This window comes from Temnothorax americanus, unplaced genomic scaffold (genome assembly GCF_048541705.1).
Source record: "Temnothorax americanus isolate GAGA-0224 unplaced genomic scaffold, ASM4854170v1 Scaffold16, whole genome shotgun sequence".
In the NCBI taxonomy this organism is placed as follows: Eukaryota; Metazoa; Arthropoda; class Insecta; order Hymenoptera; family Formicidae; genus Temnothorax; species Temnothorax americanus.
Window position 1 is genome coordinate 20,445 of NW_027509297.1, and position 17,587 is coordinate 38,031.

The window sequence follows — 17,587 nt, forward strand, 5'->3', positions numbered from 1 at the left end:
GAGAAAGAAGTATAAATAGCAGCATCGACTGCGGAGCTATTCATTATCTTTTAGACTCTCGAAGGCTATAGGTCACAGATCACGAGCAATGGAAGCGTTTAAGAAAATTGTTTCATATTTTTATATATTTATACAAAAGAGATTGGACGTCATCAAAAGAAATTGGATATAATTAAACAGCTGCCTCTTGAAATATCCAACATGATTTTTGGCATGTTGGATAATCGGTCTCTCCGGTCGGTTTCAACGGTGTCTAAAGCATGGCAAACGATAGCTATGGACGAACGAAGACGCAGGCTCCGGAGTGCGAAATTAAATGTAAAACCTGTAAAACGGCAACCTGTAAAATACAATAAAATTCTGACGTTCAAATCCAATGAACGAAACGGTAGGGTTATTAAGGTAGATCCGGTTCAGCCTCGCCGATTACGCACATGCACCTACTATAGAGATAAGACAAAGTAATCTGCGCTTTTGAAGAAAAATAAATGTAAATAAAAAATAAATGAAAATAGCAGTAGTCTAATAAAAGAAAGTTAGTACGCGCATTGTACTTGTTATATTTCTTTTATTCCTATAGCAGTATTATATATAACTTTGCGTCCTTAAATATCTTTTTGTGCGTCTCATTTTTTCATAACCGTAAGAATCAAGCGAAGATTTATGTCGATTTTCTTAATTCTTTGTCATATAACAGATTAATTATTATTGCTCTCTTTTCTTTATATTCTCTGCAATATACAGAGTGACCCAGATTTTTCCATACTAGCAGTATGTTTTTGTTTTATGAGCAGAAATAAAAAAAAATGTTGTATCTATGTGGCTTTGATGTCTGTTATGCGACTGAAGACACGTGACGAATTTTAACTGTCATCATCTTTTTGCAGTTTCTTTTTCAGTACTTCAACATAATTGTTAAAGCATTCTAAAAATTAATCTTGCCTTTGCATTTTTTCTTGATGTCTTCTTCCTACAGGATTCATTGTTTTTAATTTTTTTCTAGAAAAAGAGGATTTTGATGCAGTGTCCATTTCGCCAACAGAAGATTTTCGTTCGTTCGTGCTTTCTTCCTTTGTACTTTCATCAGCGCTACTCAATTCTTCGTTAATTATCAATCCTTTGCTGCTACTGCAAGTAGCTACCGGTGTGACTTCTGGTTTATGAAGTATTTTGTTCATGACTTCAAAGTACTCCCATCTCTTTCGACCCTTGCCTGATTTCGAGTTGTGTTCTTTACTTTGTACATCTTTAACAAGCCTGTCTATTTTGTGTCGCATTGTTGCCATGTAATCGAAAAGCCGAATTTATCTTGGAGAATTTTGGCGATTTTTACCCAGACATACTTTTTTTACTATGAATTTTGGAATTGATCTTGATATTTTTCAACTAAAGCTATCAATCCCAAAGTTAATTTATTTGTCTAGTTTTTTCTTTATTTGTACTCTTGCAGTTCTGGTTTACAATGCTCTGCCGTTCATTTTTTTCATTTTCTTCTGTCTGTATGACAATAGGTTAATAATTGTCATCTACAAAAATAATATATTTTTAAACATTACAAATAATATGCCAAAACTTGAATTATATAATAAGTTTTGATTAAAAAATTTTTAGATTTTAAGTAAGTAACTCAAATTATAATTAGTGATAAAAACACCACTATATAAAAAAGCTTGTTAATACTAAAGAACACAACTCGATGTCAAGAAAAGTCGAACAAGATGAGAATATTTTAAAGTTATGAACAAAATACTTTATAATAATAGTATAATCAACTAGAAACTACAGCTGTAGCTATTTGCAATAGTAACAAGTTTAACCCTAGAACGCACAAGTCACTTTTTTTACCTTTTAACTTATAACTAGAATCAATATCGACCCCACGCTTTTTTTGATCGTAAAACCGGTCCTACAGAGATAAAGGGCCTTAATAGTACATGAATTTCTTCGTTTTTTAATAAAGAAGAGTATGATATGCGGTAAATTTAATTTTACTCAAGTTTAGTTAGTGAAAAATCCATTTAAAGACCGAAAAATGCAGAAAATCAGCAAAAATCTCTTTTTTTTAACAAAAATTTGTATCTTTTTTTGTAATCAACCGATTTTTAAAATTCAAACGTGGTTTTAAAGAGGACACATTAGACTATTGGAAAAAAATTTTCATCGCTATGTTCTGTTCAAAAAGTATATTTATTTGGGACTATAAAAATGAAGAAATTTGCAAAGTTGAAATATGGAAAAAGTCGATTAAAAAACCATAAAAAATTGTATTTTATAAGTATCATTTTATTTTCATTTAATACAAAATAGTAATAAATATGAAAAAAATTGTTTCACGACTTGTTTCACGGGCCTCTCTCCTTGCCCAAGGATCGTATGGATGTTGAAACGAAGCTCACGACGAAAATTGAGCAATGGCGTGGAGGATGAGGGCGTTAATTTCTTCTTGATCAAGCATCGCCAGCCATATCCTCATGAGCCACCGTAGATTCTTTCGAACCGTCGAATATTCATGGCACATTTGATCGAATGAATCGGTACCTCTTTTTGTTGTATTATAAAAATGAATTATCTCCGGTTTTTGAGTCTCCTGATTGATCGTTGCACAATCGTGGAAGGTCGAGAGCAATATGACGATTTTATTTCGTTTCGGAGTGTGGGCCACCAGAGTCATTCTCCCGCATCAAATGCGAATTTCGACGATGGCACAGGTCCTGCGCTTCGGAAATGGCCCGGAATTTCGCGTTTGTTTTTTCGAAGTGTTCCGACCATCGTGATTGAACGCTCTGTCAGCATCTTCTCAAATATTGGTATTGACGAGAACCAATTGTCACATGTTATATTCCTTTTCGTTCCGTGCAGCGGCTGCGTGACAACTTCCGGATGTAATAAGTTAGGACACTCTCCCCTTTCTCTGTCGTGATTCTTCCCACGTATGGCTCAGCAGAGAACACGCAGAACCGTCCTCGAGTCATTTAGCATAACGATCTTTATGCCATACTTATCGGGCTTGGCGCGCCATTATACACTTTGAACGGACATCGTCCGCGAAAAGAAACTAATTGTTCGTCAATTGTGCAGTACGAGGCTGGATTGTAATATTTTGTACAATTCGATACGAATTGTTCCCACAGCTCACGGATTGGAGCGAACTTATCGGTTTCTCTTCGCTCAGCCCTTGTGGTTTTATCGTCAAATCGAAAATTTCTCGAAATTACCGAGAACCGATTACACGACATCGTTGATCGGTACATTATGGAGCCGTATTCGGGATTTCATAGATCTTCAACAACTAACGCTGCGCCCGACGTAGCCCTGCTTTTAGAGAGTTGAAATAAATTATGGTCCAGGTCCTGATAAAAAACGATGGTTAGAATTATAATTTCCATTCCTCGATTCCCGAATGTGCATGTATATAAAATGTATATTAAAATATATACACATATATTGGAAATACGTATGTAAAATTATAGATAAGACTCTTTTATATTTGTACAATTATTATATTTCTTAAATATAGATAAATCGCGCAAAAATATCTTCTCCGATTAAACAACCACCGTCGCCTCGATACCCCTCAATTAATGATTGTGGGAATTAATTATTCGCCAGGCTAATGATCACTAATTATTCGCGATATATACAACACTCGCGTTTCGAGAGACAGCTACGCGACGTTGACCAGACACCACTGAGACAGAACGTAGAGTACAGCCAGTTAAACCTGTAAAAGTTAATGAAAGATTCGGCATACGTTGATCTCTTATCGTTCGTTGAAAGTTTTCGGTATTTTTGAACCGGCCGTGGCCGCGCGCGGCCGCGCGCGTCGTGCCGCGTAGGAGGGATAGGCCGTGACGTCACCGCGCGGGGCGCGCCGGGACAGAGGACGTTCCGTCCCTCGCATTCTTCGCATTATCTTTCGAGCCGCTGAAACGAATGCCACGGGAGGATATGCGCGATCACTCTTTCGCAATTAAACGAAGCCACGGCCGCACTATCGAGCTCCTCGATGCCATGCATAAATGCTCAACGCTACGCAACATGTCGTTGTTTCTGGAGCAGGTATTTTATTTGAGATACGAGAAACGGCGAATCTCACCGTACGTCTTTCTCTCGCGATCGCTGCTCCTTCAACGTGAATTGAGTAAGGAAGCTTAGAGCCGCGGAGGTGTCGCGTGCTCGTCAACACGCGTATTTTTCCCGTGGGTTTACGCGTTTATTCGAGATACATTGCGCGAGTTTTCCCGGAGAAGATATTTCGCTCGTGATTATACAAGAACGGCCCGTGTGAATCACCACGCCGCGCCGGCCGTCTTTCTCTCACGATCGTTGCTCCTATATACGACGACGTGAATTGAAGGAAGAACTGAAAGTGTCGATCGCTTTGTTAAAGTGTACGTGTATAGTTTCCGTGTGGACTTATGCGATTTATTCAATCAAGATATGTGTCATACGTCGCGCGAGTGGATATTATCCAAGTTCAAATCGCTGCTTTTACTCGCGCAGTATACTGAAATACGGCGCCATTATGATGGTTCATTGGCGGAACGTCGCGGGCACGCAGCACGCAGCGGATTGAGCTCGCGCCGGCGCGGCGCTTGTCACGACGATGTTTCACGGTGACTGCGTACAACTTGTAGTGAACTCGATACCGTCAGATTTGACAATCGTGTGGTGTAGACAATTATGGCACTCCGTGCGTCAGCGGCTCGCCGAAAAGTGAAGTGCGTATTTCGCGAGGAAATAGCCGGCCGCGGTGTATATCTGGTCGCGCGCGACACGACGCCGTATTTTCGAGCGCCGCGGTGCGCTGCGGGTGTCTGACTCGAATCTTAATTCTCGTATACGCGTATAGTTGCCGGTTGTATTCGAGTTTTCGTGTGTGATATACAGTGAAAGAATGTTCGAACGAAATCGTCTCTCCCGTGACGCCCGCGTCAATCCTTTTTCTCGGGAGACGAAACGAGTGGCGCGCGAAGTTGGCGCCGCAATTCTCCGAGTCTTTCCCGCTTCCCGCCGTAACGTTCGTACCACTTCGCGTAACATCGTCGATGTGTCGAGCGGATCGTGTCTCTCTCGCTCCGTTGTGGTAGTAAAGCCCGCGTCGATTAACTCGCGGGGGTGCGTAAAGTGTCGCGCGCGCGTTACTTCGGTAATTAGTAAGCGCGATCGTAATTAACCTCTCTTTCGCGAGTGTTGCGTCGAACGTATACGGTTGTGCTAGTGAGAAACGGAGGGACCTGAGAAGAGGCGGCGGCCTGGGAGGCATCGGGCGACGGCGTACCAACACTCCTGGTAAGTGTTACTTTTTTTTTTGTAAAGATAGTCCCTCTTTTCGTTTATCCTTCAGTTGCTATATTAAACCATAATTCGGAAGTTAAATTAGTAACTAGAAATAATTTGAAAAGTTCCATTAAAGTTGATTGATTTTAACGTAAAGAAATTTTTCAAAGTAGTAATTAAAAAGAAATTAAATTGAATAACGAATAAGATGTATGTTCGTTGCGCGTGACACGTATTTAATCGATTTGATTATTTTTATGTTACAGATAATATCCACGCGGGAAGGAGTATCTTCGCATCGAGGAAACAGTAACTGAGATCCCGAGCAGCCTGAGAGGACGTGGAGGCCTAGGAGGAGGCATCAGGCGCCGGCGGAGCAACATGCGGTAAATATAATTTATTTATACATATACACATATTATATCTTATACGGATGGGTCATTTACTTTTTAACCGGATAGTTATTCAGAAAATAAAAATTAGAGAAAAAGAGTTATTTTATAGAAATTCTATAAAAGCTTATGTTTAATGGATAGAGCATTCTTAAGAATAACGTACAAGATTATTTCATTAAATTTGCTTAATGAACAATAATATAAAATTTAGTGTTTATATAGTAATCATTGAAATATTGACTGTCTCTCTCTCTCTCTCTCTCTCTCTCTCTCTCTCTCTCTCTCTCTCTCTCTCTCTCTTGTACCCTGCTTTAATTCGGATTCTACATTTGTTTGTCACAGAATCATCGTAGCGACGTTGCAGAATAACTCCGCTGTTGCGCATCGGTCGGTGAGTGATGATTAAAATTTCATGATTAAGGTAACGATGAATTTATGACAAGTACGTCAAATATATTGCAGAGTCAAGTTATCACAATAAATTATTACATTTACGTTTCATATTTTCGTTGTCTTAAAATAGAATGACTGGGTCAGATTAGAATTTAACATTTAATCCTGGATAAATCACACAAATTGATTTGTCGTACATTTTGTCATTGTAAATTCCATCCCAAATATCTTTCATGCAGGATTAAGTGTTACATAAATTGATGCAAGAATGCAATATATACGCTTAGAGATGCTTTTAGCCTGCATAACGATTGAAGATAAAAAGTACTTTGCATTATTTTAATCATTTATTGTTATGTATGTACAATCTATTTAATATATTTTTTACGTAATCCATTTAACAAAATTGTGTGTGTTCACGATCATTATTTAAAATTATTTGTTCCTATAACGCACCAATTTTAGCCTAAGCTTTCACAGTCTATTCATATGTATTGATAACTGGTTTTTATACTAGTTAAAGCGATATGACGTGAGATCTGATAAATAATGTTTTGCAAAACAGAAAATTTTTTGTAACAATTATTTTAAACTTGATTACTTAATTTCGCGTTAATATAAATACTTGATTTTTAAGTAGTAGTATAATTATCGTAATAAGATGTAACTATATCAAAATTGTTTGCTCGAGTGCATAAAGTGTTCACATTAGCTCAATATTATGCAGGAACTTGATTATCTCTTTCGGATCTCATGTCATTAATTCTTTATTTCTCATCCTTTTGAGGTGAGACTCGATATATGCGAAACGATATCGAAAAAAATGGGCCTTAGATTTTTTCAGTTTGCGTTAGTCAATATTGTTATTCATTTTACATTTTGCATTTTTATTTAAGTCCTGCATGCTTATATCAGATTTAAATTAAAGTTCCTATTATTCGTAAAATGTAGTCGAATTTATTCGGATTACATACGCGGTTGATTAAAAGGTTTTTCCAAATTAACAGCTCCTAACTAATTAAAATCTTTTTTGTTCTTAATCGAGAAAATAATCACTCTTGCGTAAATTATAGTTTATACGATATTAAGTAGATTTTGAACGCTAATAATTTTATAATTACTTAATTTAATTTTGTTACAAATGGCCCTTCGCGACGCGGTCGTGTTTCGCGCATCGTGGGAAAAAGCGTAAAATCATTACGCTCATTTGCCGTCTATGATTAGGCGGCAACGGAAGGCGTATTCCTTCTTCTTGTTTCTGGCTTTGCCAGAATGGATTTGGCCATGAAATGGTATGGTCAAACTGGTCAAAGGAGAGAAGATCTACACAAGGTAGGTTGGTGTTGAACACCACCAATTTAGTGTATAATGTGCATATATAGGGAGGGTAATATTTTTTACACATGTAAACGCGTAATCGGAGACGGGAAAGTGACGTCTCCAGCTTAATCTCAATTAATCGCGAACTTAAAATCTTTTAAATTTTACACTCCTTTTAAAAATTTTTACTTTTTTAATTTTGGGTATCGCGGTTGCGACTAATTAATATTGATAAAATAAACTAATAATAATAAAACTAAATAAACTAATAAATTCGGGTGGGCAGAAATAACGCGTTAGGTATATAAATAGAAATATGGTAGGAATATGAAATATTATTAGCTATATATGAAGATGTAGAAATATGGATAGGCGGGGAATACATACATGCAATAGAGACATTACTTTTGGGTAGGTAGGAACACGAAGGGATTGTAACTCGTACTGTTAATTATATAGGATAATGTAATAAATTAAATTTTAGTAAATTTCAAATATGTTATAGCCAACAATAAGTAATATTATATAATATTATTTTATTATTATATTATATATTCTTCTCTCCTCGCTCGAAGCTTGCCGTGCGCCGGGCTGGCCGAGCGTGGCCGCGGCGGCCAGAATATCTCCTCCAGCTGGCCAGTTCGGACACGAACCATTAGCACGGACGCAAACCATGTGCGGTTACCGAGCGAAACAACGTAGTTGAGTTGCACTTTCTCAGGCTGCGCGTTGGAAAATGCAACACACGAAAATTGACGAAAAAGGCCGGGATGGCTCAGGTTTCTCTCTGGCATTACTAAAATAATTTTTCGATGGATTTTTTTTTGTACTCATTGAATCTTACTTCTACTTACACGATATTATTCCTACATGTTTTCCCAAGGGCAAATGATAAACATTATGTATATGTATAAACTACAGAATTTTTGTTTTAAGCAAATATTGTCGTCAGGTGAAGACAATATTTATAAAAAGAATATTTTTTTTAGTTTATCAGAAAAAATTACATTTTTGTGCGTACTTTAAAATCGTGTAAACGGATTTTCCATTCTGTTCAGCCAATTCAAAGATATTGCTTAGACCGATTATGTCAGTGTCGCTATCACTCCAGGATCCCCTTAAGTCTCTTAAATTAAAAATAACAATTTCATTCAACTGGCCGGAGTTATGCAATATTTTCAATGATCTCATATTTTGATTGCGATCGGCGAGATGATGACGATAACTCACTTGCGCTTGAACTTCAACGACGCTGAGCGGACAATTAATTGAATTAATTCACATCAGATATGCATATTTAACGCCAATAAATAAAGTATTATCATATGAATAATAATGTGATAAAACACGATAACCGGGCAAAGTCAAAGTCATACATCTGCCGGCGAGTCCCGATTGCCTCTCTAGGATCCCACGTGCATTATCATTTCCGATGCTATTCTGTTCCCTGTTTACACACAGACGTGTATTAAATCTTTTCAATTCAAAAGCGATTTAGACGAGACCTGACAAGCTCCGAAAAAGGATCAGTCTTCCACGTCAAGATCCTTACACGGAAAAAGGTATTCACCGTATAAGATCATGCAAGGCGGACCATGAAACGCGCTGCGCCCTGCCACTACGCTGGGCCGTGTCCCCCACTTTTTTCCGTCGTGCGCCCATGCAACGTCTTTCCTCGTACTAAGCACGGTATTTTTCCGTGCATTGCACCGGCTTTCGCGTTGCGAACGTAGCACGTCGTATCTTGCAGCGCTGCGCAAAGTACGAAAGCCGGTGCGATGCACGGAAAAATATCGTGCTTAGTACGAGGAAAGACGTTGCTGCGCGGCAGCGTGTTTTGACATGGGCGCACGACGGAAAAGAGTGGGGGACACGGCCCAGCGTAGTGGCAGGGCGCAGCGCGTTTCATAGTCCGCCTTGCATGATCTCATACGGTAAATACCTTTTTCCGTGTAGCGCGTCATATTTTCTATTTTGGATTAAATATCGCGAATCGCGATACGTCGACATTTGCAACGGATTTTTTACTATACCTTAACATTCGTAATAGATTTTAATCCAGCTATAATTAAGTTTAAGAACATAAGCAAGCATATAAAATAAATTCTTTTAAATAAATTTAGTATGATTTGGGAGAATTAGGATATAATTTTTTAAAAATCTGAATATTTTTTTAAATCTACTGCATTATTATTGCTAGAAATATGAAACCAATTGAAATGACTTTTTTTAAAATTTTTTATTTTTCCCATAACTTCAATATAACTGTTTAATTATCTTCTATAAATTGATTATCATCGAAGATTAAGTATACAAATATTTTAGAATTTAGAACTGCCGATAAGCTTTGAGCAAAAATAATATGTAGTTAATTAACACGAAGATTACATTCATAAATGTTTCAGATAAATATTTATAAGTTCATTCGATTATATCTTAATCAATTATCTTCATCTGTTACTCACCTGTCCGTGCAAATATGCAAAGTCACGAATTCCGGTGATCTTCAACGCGTTATACTATTTGCAACAAAATCCGATTAGTTATCTCTAATTAGAGCGAAGCCCCCACATGCCGCAGTCGTTATCGCTTTATCTTGTTTTCGTTAACGAAAACGACTTCGTCGCTAATACTTCTTTCGTCCAAGTAAATAGAAGCAATAAAAAAAAAATGTTTCTACCACCTTCAAAAACTAAAAAAAAAAATATGGAAGAAAAAATGTATATGCATGCAAAATGTAGCGACAGAGAAAGAGATCGCGAATGACGTCTAGTATAGCTACTCGCATCAAAGTCAATTTTCGGAAAAAATCTCGAGCTAACATTTTGGATTGACATTGTAATTAACATGTCTCAGGATGCGTAATCACACATGAGAGAAATATTGTCTGACTATATAATCGTTTGAAAGATTATGAAGAATCCCGAACACAGAAAATGGATTATTATATATAATGGATTTCACTGCTCGGACGTCGATGTCTTCGAAATGCTTCGGAGATCGGAAATCTAAAGAGTGCTCTTTCCTTTCTTGGGAAAATAGATAAAATTAGAGCGTATTTTATAAACTCATTAATGCGTTGAATGCCGTGTCTGTCATCGCTAACCGACGCTACCAAGCTCAAAAGAAAATGCATAAAATTAGTTAAAAAAATGACATTTGTAATTGTATAAATATAATTAATATTAAAGTAATAATGAAAATAAACGTACTACACTGCACGATATATAACTTTATATAATTCAGTTATATTATAAAGTATTTTTTTTATCGAGATGTGAATCTGATAATGAAAATTTTATTCCGACGTCACTAGAGAGAAATTCGAGATTCAAGATGTTAAGATTAAACGATATCAACAATAATCATGACTGGCAATAATAACTATCAAGCGAATTTAAGAGATTGTTTTTATTGATTTTTGATGTTTGCTTACATATTTAACATTAACCCGAAAACACACACACACACACACACACACACAAGCGCCTGATTCTTTTGCATAAGTAGTCATATTTGAGATAATTTTTATACCTCAATTAAAAGTCATTGTTATTAATTAGATATTTAATTTTTTTATTGTTCTATAATTTATTAGTATTTGAGATTTGAGGACAATACGTAAATAGATTTATCTCATTTTCTGGAAAAAAAATTAAGGATTTTTGGGTTTCTCCTTAACGAAAGAAGCACATTAAAATTACTGTGACGTAAATTTCATTTTTTCGATACTGGGGTGTAAAAATTACTCCAGGCGCCCGGGTTAATTGCCGGATAAGAAATGCGGAAATTATACTCCATGAAAGAAATGTGCGATATGTCAGAAATTAACTGAAAATAAAACTATTAGATGACGACGAGATCCGATATGTACATCACCGTTTATGTACATTCACCGTTTTATTAAATTCAGGTAAACGAAAAATCTTAAAAATGTAAGCGAATTTGATTTATTTTCGAAAATATAACCCAAGTCAATAACGTGTAAAATCTGTTTACCTTATCCAAAAGAAGTCGCCTTCAGTGATCTATTAATTCAAAAAAGAAAGATATCCATTTTTAAAATTAGACGCCAATTTAAGTAACGTGAGGGAACAATAAATTTCTACAAAACTAATACAATTACATTAAAATCCCGTTACATAGTGCATAAAAGAAACGGTAAATACTATTTTATAAGCGTTGAACAAATTTTATTTAATTCACAATTACAAGCATATTCTTTTACGTTATTTAATGGATTTTTACCCACACAAAGAGATAAAGCAACACAATTTAACTATTTTATAAATTACGATTGTTCATTCTGAAAAAACTCTGGTAACTGGCAACTCGAAAATTATTAAAAAATAAAAAAACGTATTAAAAATGTATAAGGCATTACAGCTGTCGGCTAAAGTTTGCACACCTTTTTACAATCTTTCTAACACCAAATTTTTTTCCCAATTACAAATTTTACAAATTATGTTTATATTAAGAATAGTGCAATTATTTTTATAAAATTTACGCAACGAACATTTTTCTACCGAAAGGCTTATGATATTTAAAAAGTTTTTATTTTGATTTAAAATTTACCGCGAATTTTTTGTGCCATGTAAAAACTACACAGGAATACTTTAATTTAAATATCTGTATTTCCGTTAAATTAATAAAGTAACAAATTTTTTGCAATACTTTTAAAAATGTATATAACATTTCGTTTTTGTAATTGGCAACAGAGATTTTCAAAGTTATCACACATATTTTTGAAATATAATCTTCCATAATGACGCGGTTCTAATCTTTAAGAGCAATTCGTATTTACAAGACACTTAGCCCTTACTTTTTGATTAAGTTTAACATTGATTGTGACGGTACTCATTGGTTCATCTTTTTGGAAAAATATTACTGTTTAGATCTTTTCGAATGTTTCGAGATATAGATCTTAAAAATCCTGTTAGGTTTTTTTTGCAAGGTAAAATACCCTTTCCCTAATATTCGTTTGGCTTCGACATAAGAACTTATCGGTCATGGCCGCCTTTTTTTTATTACCGTTTTTTTTAAAAAGTTAATTTTTGCGGAATTCATGCGCCTTTCTGTTAGTTAAATTACTGCAGCGTATGTACAGGATAAAGCTATTTGGAGGTATAATACTACCACTTTGTTTTTTTCGAGGTAACAACATAACAGGGTAACAACATAATACATATACACTATTATGCGTGTACTTGGCGCTCTTTTTTACCTTTTTTTTAAAAGGGTAATTTTGTACGGATCAACAGCTACGTCTAAAAATAAAATAATGTATCAATATGATATTATGGCTACGATCAACGTGACACTACAAATGCTTCGAAGCATTCTTCTTCTCTTTTCTTTCAATGAAGAAAGAAGGAGAAGAAGAACGCTCCAGAGCATTTGTATCACGTTGACCGTAGCCTATATATCAAGATATATATATATATATATATATATATATATATATATATATATCTTTCAGCAACGTGCACAACTTCATTTGAGGTTATAATTGGGTACAACATTCATCGCACGATACTTTTATAATTGCAAATCGCAAACGTACCTCGAGTTCAGCTCTTCTGCGATCAACGAAGTCGAGATCGAACGTGTCAGTCGTCACTTTCTGCCAAGCGTAGAGAACCTTCTTTTCCGGCAGCGATAGTAACACGATGGGTGCGTTCAGCCGATACTCCGCTAGCCTAGCAATCGTGAGCAGTCGCTTGTTTCCTCTCCTTTTAATCCATTGGGTCAAAGGAGAGGAAACGAGCGAAAACAAGCGACTGCTCACGATTGCTAGGCTAGCGGAGTATCGGCTGAACGCACCCAATGTAGGGATATGAAATCTTTAGATAAGCACGAAGCAATTCAATTCAGTATATCGCCGGCACGATTACGGTGTTACTGCTGTTTCGCGTACGCGCGTATGCGCGCGTTGTCGCACCTTACCTCGCGACACGTAATAAAGAGTCACACGGTCGGTCTCGCTCCGCGCGTACTACCGTGTCTCTCGATCGATCGAGATAGGTTAACTGATCAGATGATAAACTGACTGACAGGATAGCGCTCTAAACGAACGCACTGTCTGCACTGCACTGCACTGCGATACTAACGCCGCTAGCCGCCAGTGTCGAAAAAGTGAAAGTGACGTTCTCTGTTTGTTACATGTATGTTATAAAGAAGAGCGGTCGACGTAGACGACGTATCTTAAAAATAAATTTTCGCATTTGGACTTTGCGTCGTAATATCTCCGCTCGTAGGGCACGTAGCGGAATATTATGAGAGAAACCCCCCCCCCCTAATTGGACCCCAAGCTATCGATCAAGCCTACTTAGAACTTGATCCGTTCACTCGTTATTGAGATCTCAACATCTCGGGTACTCGCAACCCGTCGCGTCGCGTAAAAGAGTCACGGTCGGTCTCGCTCCGCGTGTACTTGGCGCGAGACACTACCGTGTCTCTTGATTCAGTTAAATTCAGTATATCAAATCACTTTTTATTTTACTCTTATGCGATATCGATACAAATACTCGGATCGGCTTAGAAAGCAAGTAAATAATTTAATACAGGATGATTTAGCGGAAATTTTTGAATGTTATCTTTCGAGAGCGTATAGTAATAAAGTTCACGTAGTTCAATTAAATGCGTGTAATAGATCTGTTTACCTTATTCTCAATCTTGCTTATGCTCTATTCATGTTTACGATCTTATTTATATTTTCAGGTATGCAGAAAGAAAAATATCCATTATTGTAAAAATAAGTAATTATAAGTTAACGCTCCGTACGGGGATTTTACAATAAATACTAACAATAACTAATACAATTACATAAATAATAATCCTGATATACCTACATGACATAATAACGATCGTGTAAATATTTGTTTATTCAAGTGCGTCTTGCATATCAATTATTTTTATTTAATTGCATCAATCTACGACACGCAATATTCCTTTTACGTTTACATTTAATTGGGTATTTTTCCCACTATGCAAAGAGAAAACGCCACATTTTTCTCATTATTATAATATCTACGAGTCTGTATCAGAATTCTGAATAAAATAGCTGGTAACGTGGCAACTGAAAAATAAATATGTAAAAAAATCACAAAAAAGTATAAAAAATGTATAATGGATATACAGTGTCGTGCAAAGTTTGCACACTTTTTTGACATATCTTTTTTCTAAACAAATTTTGTCCTCAAAATTTTACATAAAGTTTTACAAAAAATGTTTAACATATTAAGAAACATAGTGCAAATTATTTGTTACTATAAATTGTACCGCATAACGAACATTCTTACTACCGAAGGCTACGTGAATATTTGGAAAAGATCTTCTTACCTTTTGCAATTTAAAAATTTGACCAGCGAATGGATTTTTCAAGATGACAATGATCCAAAACATTCAGCACAAGAATACTTTTAAAAAATTAAAAATATCGTTATTTTACCGATTAGAATAGGAAAAATAAATAAAGTACAACAAATTTATTTGCAATAACTATTCAAGAAACGATAAAACGATAAAAATCTTCAAAGTATATTTGTAATACTTTGGCAACACGAGCTTTGATAACAGCTTATCAGCTTTACATTTCCTAGTATGAAATAAATAATCTTACCAATAAACGACTGCGGGATTTTAATCCATTTGTCAAGAGCAATTGCGCTTTACACTGACGCTCTAGTCCTTCCCACACATTTTCAATCAGATTTAAGTTTAGCGATTGACTAGGAGGTTACTTCATTTGGTTCACGTCTTTTTTGAAAATCATTTAGCGGTTTCGACTACTTGAATGTTTTGGATCATAGTTATCTTGAAAAATCCACTCGTTAGTTAAATTTTTAATTGCAAAAGGTAAGAAGACCTTTTCCAAATATTCACGTAGCCTTCGACAGTACGAATGTCTGTTATGCGGTGCAATGGTCCCGGTCCCATTTCTTCTTTTCCCATTCATTCTTTCAGAATGTTTTTTTATTTAAATATCTGTTTATTTATAATGACACGCAAGAATTCTCAGTGTGTCATTTCTCGCCTCTGACGTTACAATCTCACATGACCGCAGCGAGAACTCAGGAGTCATAGGCCGATATTCATAGTCGGTTCTTATTTCAAGACTGTCTTAAGTAATATCTTAAGATGCTAATACGGCTCTGTGATTTGTTCATGACGTCTTAAGATTGTACTTAAGACAGTCTTAAATATAAGAACCGACTATGAATACCGGCTTTAATATCTTCTTTTGCATGTCTTTCGGATTGTTATTACGATACTTTTTATTTCCTTAATACAATACACGTGTAGAGAAGTATATATGCTGTGAGTGAATAAAGTTTTCACTAATACTGACAATTTTACAGACAAGCTATCAAATTCCTGTATCTTCGGCGTTGAATCGGTGTCAATGGTCCTGTTCACGAGGTAAAACACACGCGAAAGTATCCACTGTTAATTAATTTCTTGCATCGCTTATGTTTGCATTTGTTACAGTGATATTCCTCAGGGTCAAGTTGTCAAGGTAAATGAATCCTGCGATCTTATTGATCAGTCAAAACCGATGATCTTTATGACTCATGAATTTATTGCAAATGCATCCACCTATTACTTTTCTGATTTTGTTAAGCTATTGGTGAAGTATCAAAATAAATGGAGTATGCATCAGCACCATTAAATAAGCAGACGACACTGTCATCATCGCCGAGAATATAGAGGACCTCCAACTACTTCTAAATAGGATCTCAGAAGCTGGGCAAAGGATGGGTCTAAAAATTAACACAAATAAGACAAAGATGATGGTCTTTAGCCGCGCTAGCTACAAGGGCGCTTTACTGTACCTTGATGGCGTAAGGATAGAACGCGTTGCATTCGAATACTTGGGAATCTTGGGATGCCTGATCACAGAGGATCTGGATCCCGACCGAGAAGTTAGGCGTAAAATAGAGATCGCTCGCGGAATCTTTAATAAGATGAGGGCCTTCTTCTGGAGAATGGTTGTTAAGTGCTATGTATGGTCAGTGCTGTTATACGGTGTGGACTCTTAAAGCGAGCACGCTGAACTGTTTGGAGGCATTTGAAATGTGGGTCCTAAGGAAAATGCTGCGAATTTCTTCGGTCGATAGAGTTACGAACGCTGAAGTCTGGAGGAGAGCAGGTGCACGGCGAGAGTTGCTGATAACGGTCAAATGTAGGAAGATCGAATATCTTGGTCATGTGTCTTGAGAGGGGAGAAGTACCGCCTCCTTCAACTAATATTAAAAGGAAGGATCGAGGGTCGACATGGAATCGGAAGGAAGAAGCTCTCATGGCTGAGGGACGTCCGGGGGACCGGGCAGGGCACGTGAAGAAGAAGATTGGTGAAGGTAAATATTTCTTATACTCCAGAAAAATAATACAATACAGTATTTCTCTCTTTAATCTCAAAGATTTATATTACATCGTATGTTACATGTAAAATATTTCGTAAGCGCTGGGCCTATTGCGTAACGTAAAAAAAAGCGGATCTATACATAAGTTTTAATTAATATTTAACTTTACATTATATATATAATATATGCCGTATATACATGTGCGTACGTGCGAACGTACACGGGATAATGTCAACATACGATCGGCCTGAAATTCACACTTCATGTTTGATTCACCGTACAATCGGCTCTTTCCTCACATATGAATAAAGCACAGCATATCTCATAATTTTTATTTTAATGACAGATTTCTAACAGAAGTAGATTTTTTTAACGGAAATGTATCAAGGCACGTCATATATCTTTCGCGAATGGCAAATAATAAAACCATATTCTTTAGTTGTTTTTAAGTAGACTCTACTTTGATAGAATTTTATATTTTAATATACTTAAGAAGGTTGTAAAAGGAGAATGCAAAATGTTGAGAACAATGCATAAAATTTATAATATAATTTTCTTTACAAATAATGGTTATATGTAAATTTTTCCACATTTTTTTATTGGCCATCGGCCATCGCGGTGACATTGGCGGCTTCGTGGCCCTTCTCGCCGATAATGACGTCGAACTCGACAACCTCGCCATCTCCCACGCTGCGCACGGCCTTTCTCGGGTTGTTTTTGACGATGGCCGATTGATGGACGAATACCGCCATTAACAAGCAATTATGCAAACGATCGAGAGAGATAGCCTTCCCACTCTCGTACTTCTCACGGGATGTTGTGCTTCGTCCCACT

At 36.3% G+C, this 17,587-nt stretch overlaps 2 long non-coding RNA genes across 4 annotated transcripts; both read left to right on the forward strand.

Moving 5' to 3' along the window:
* The first annotated feature begins 4,390 nt into the window (after window positions 1-4,390).
* On the forward strand, window positions 4,391-8,933 carry LOC143895551 (uncharacterized). The gene is made up of 3 exons (XR_013256363.1): window positions 4,391-5,292; window positions 5,547-5,666; window positions 6,018-8,933. It is a non-coding gene; the product is annotated as an uncharacterized LOC143895551 (long non-coding RNA).
* Window positions 8,934-13,634: 4,701 nt separating this feature from the next.
* Window positions 13,635-16,149, forward strand: LOC143895506 (uncharacterized). Of its 3 annotated transcripts, none has more exons than XR_013256348.1 (3): window positions 13,635-15,245; window positions 15,749-15,809; window positions 15,879-16,145. It is a non-coding gene; the product is annotated as an uncharacterized LOC143895506 (long non-coding RNA). The 3 variants fall into 3 exon arrangements; XR_013256349.1 differs by lacking the exon at window positions 13,635-15,245 and having other exon boundaries at window positions 15,263-15,809; window positions 15,879-15,906; window positions 16,012-16,149; XR_013256347.1 differs by lacking the exon at window positions 13,635-15,245 and having other exon boundaries at window positions 15,255-15,809.
* The last annotated feature ends 1,438 nt before the right edge of the window (window positions 16,150-17,587 follow it).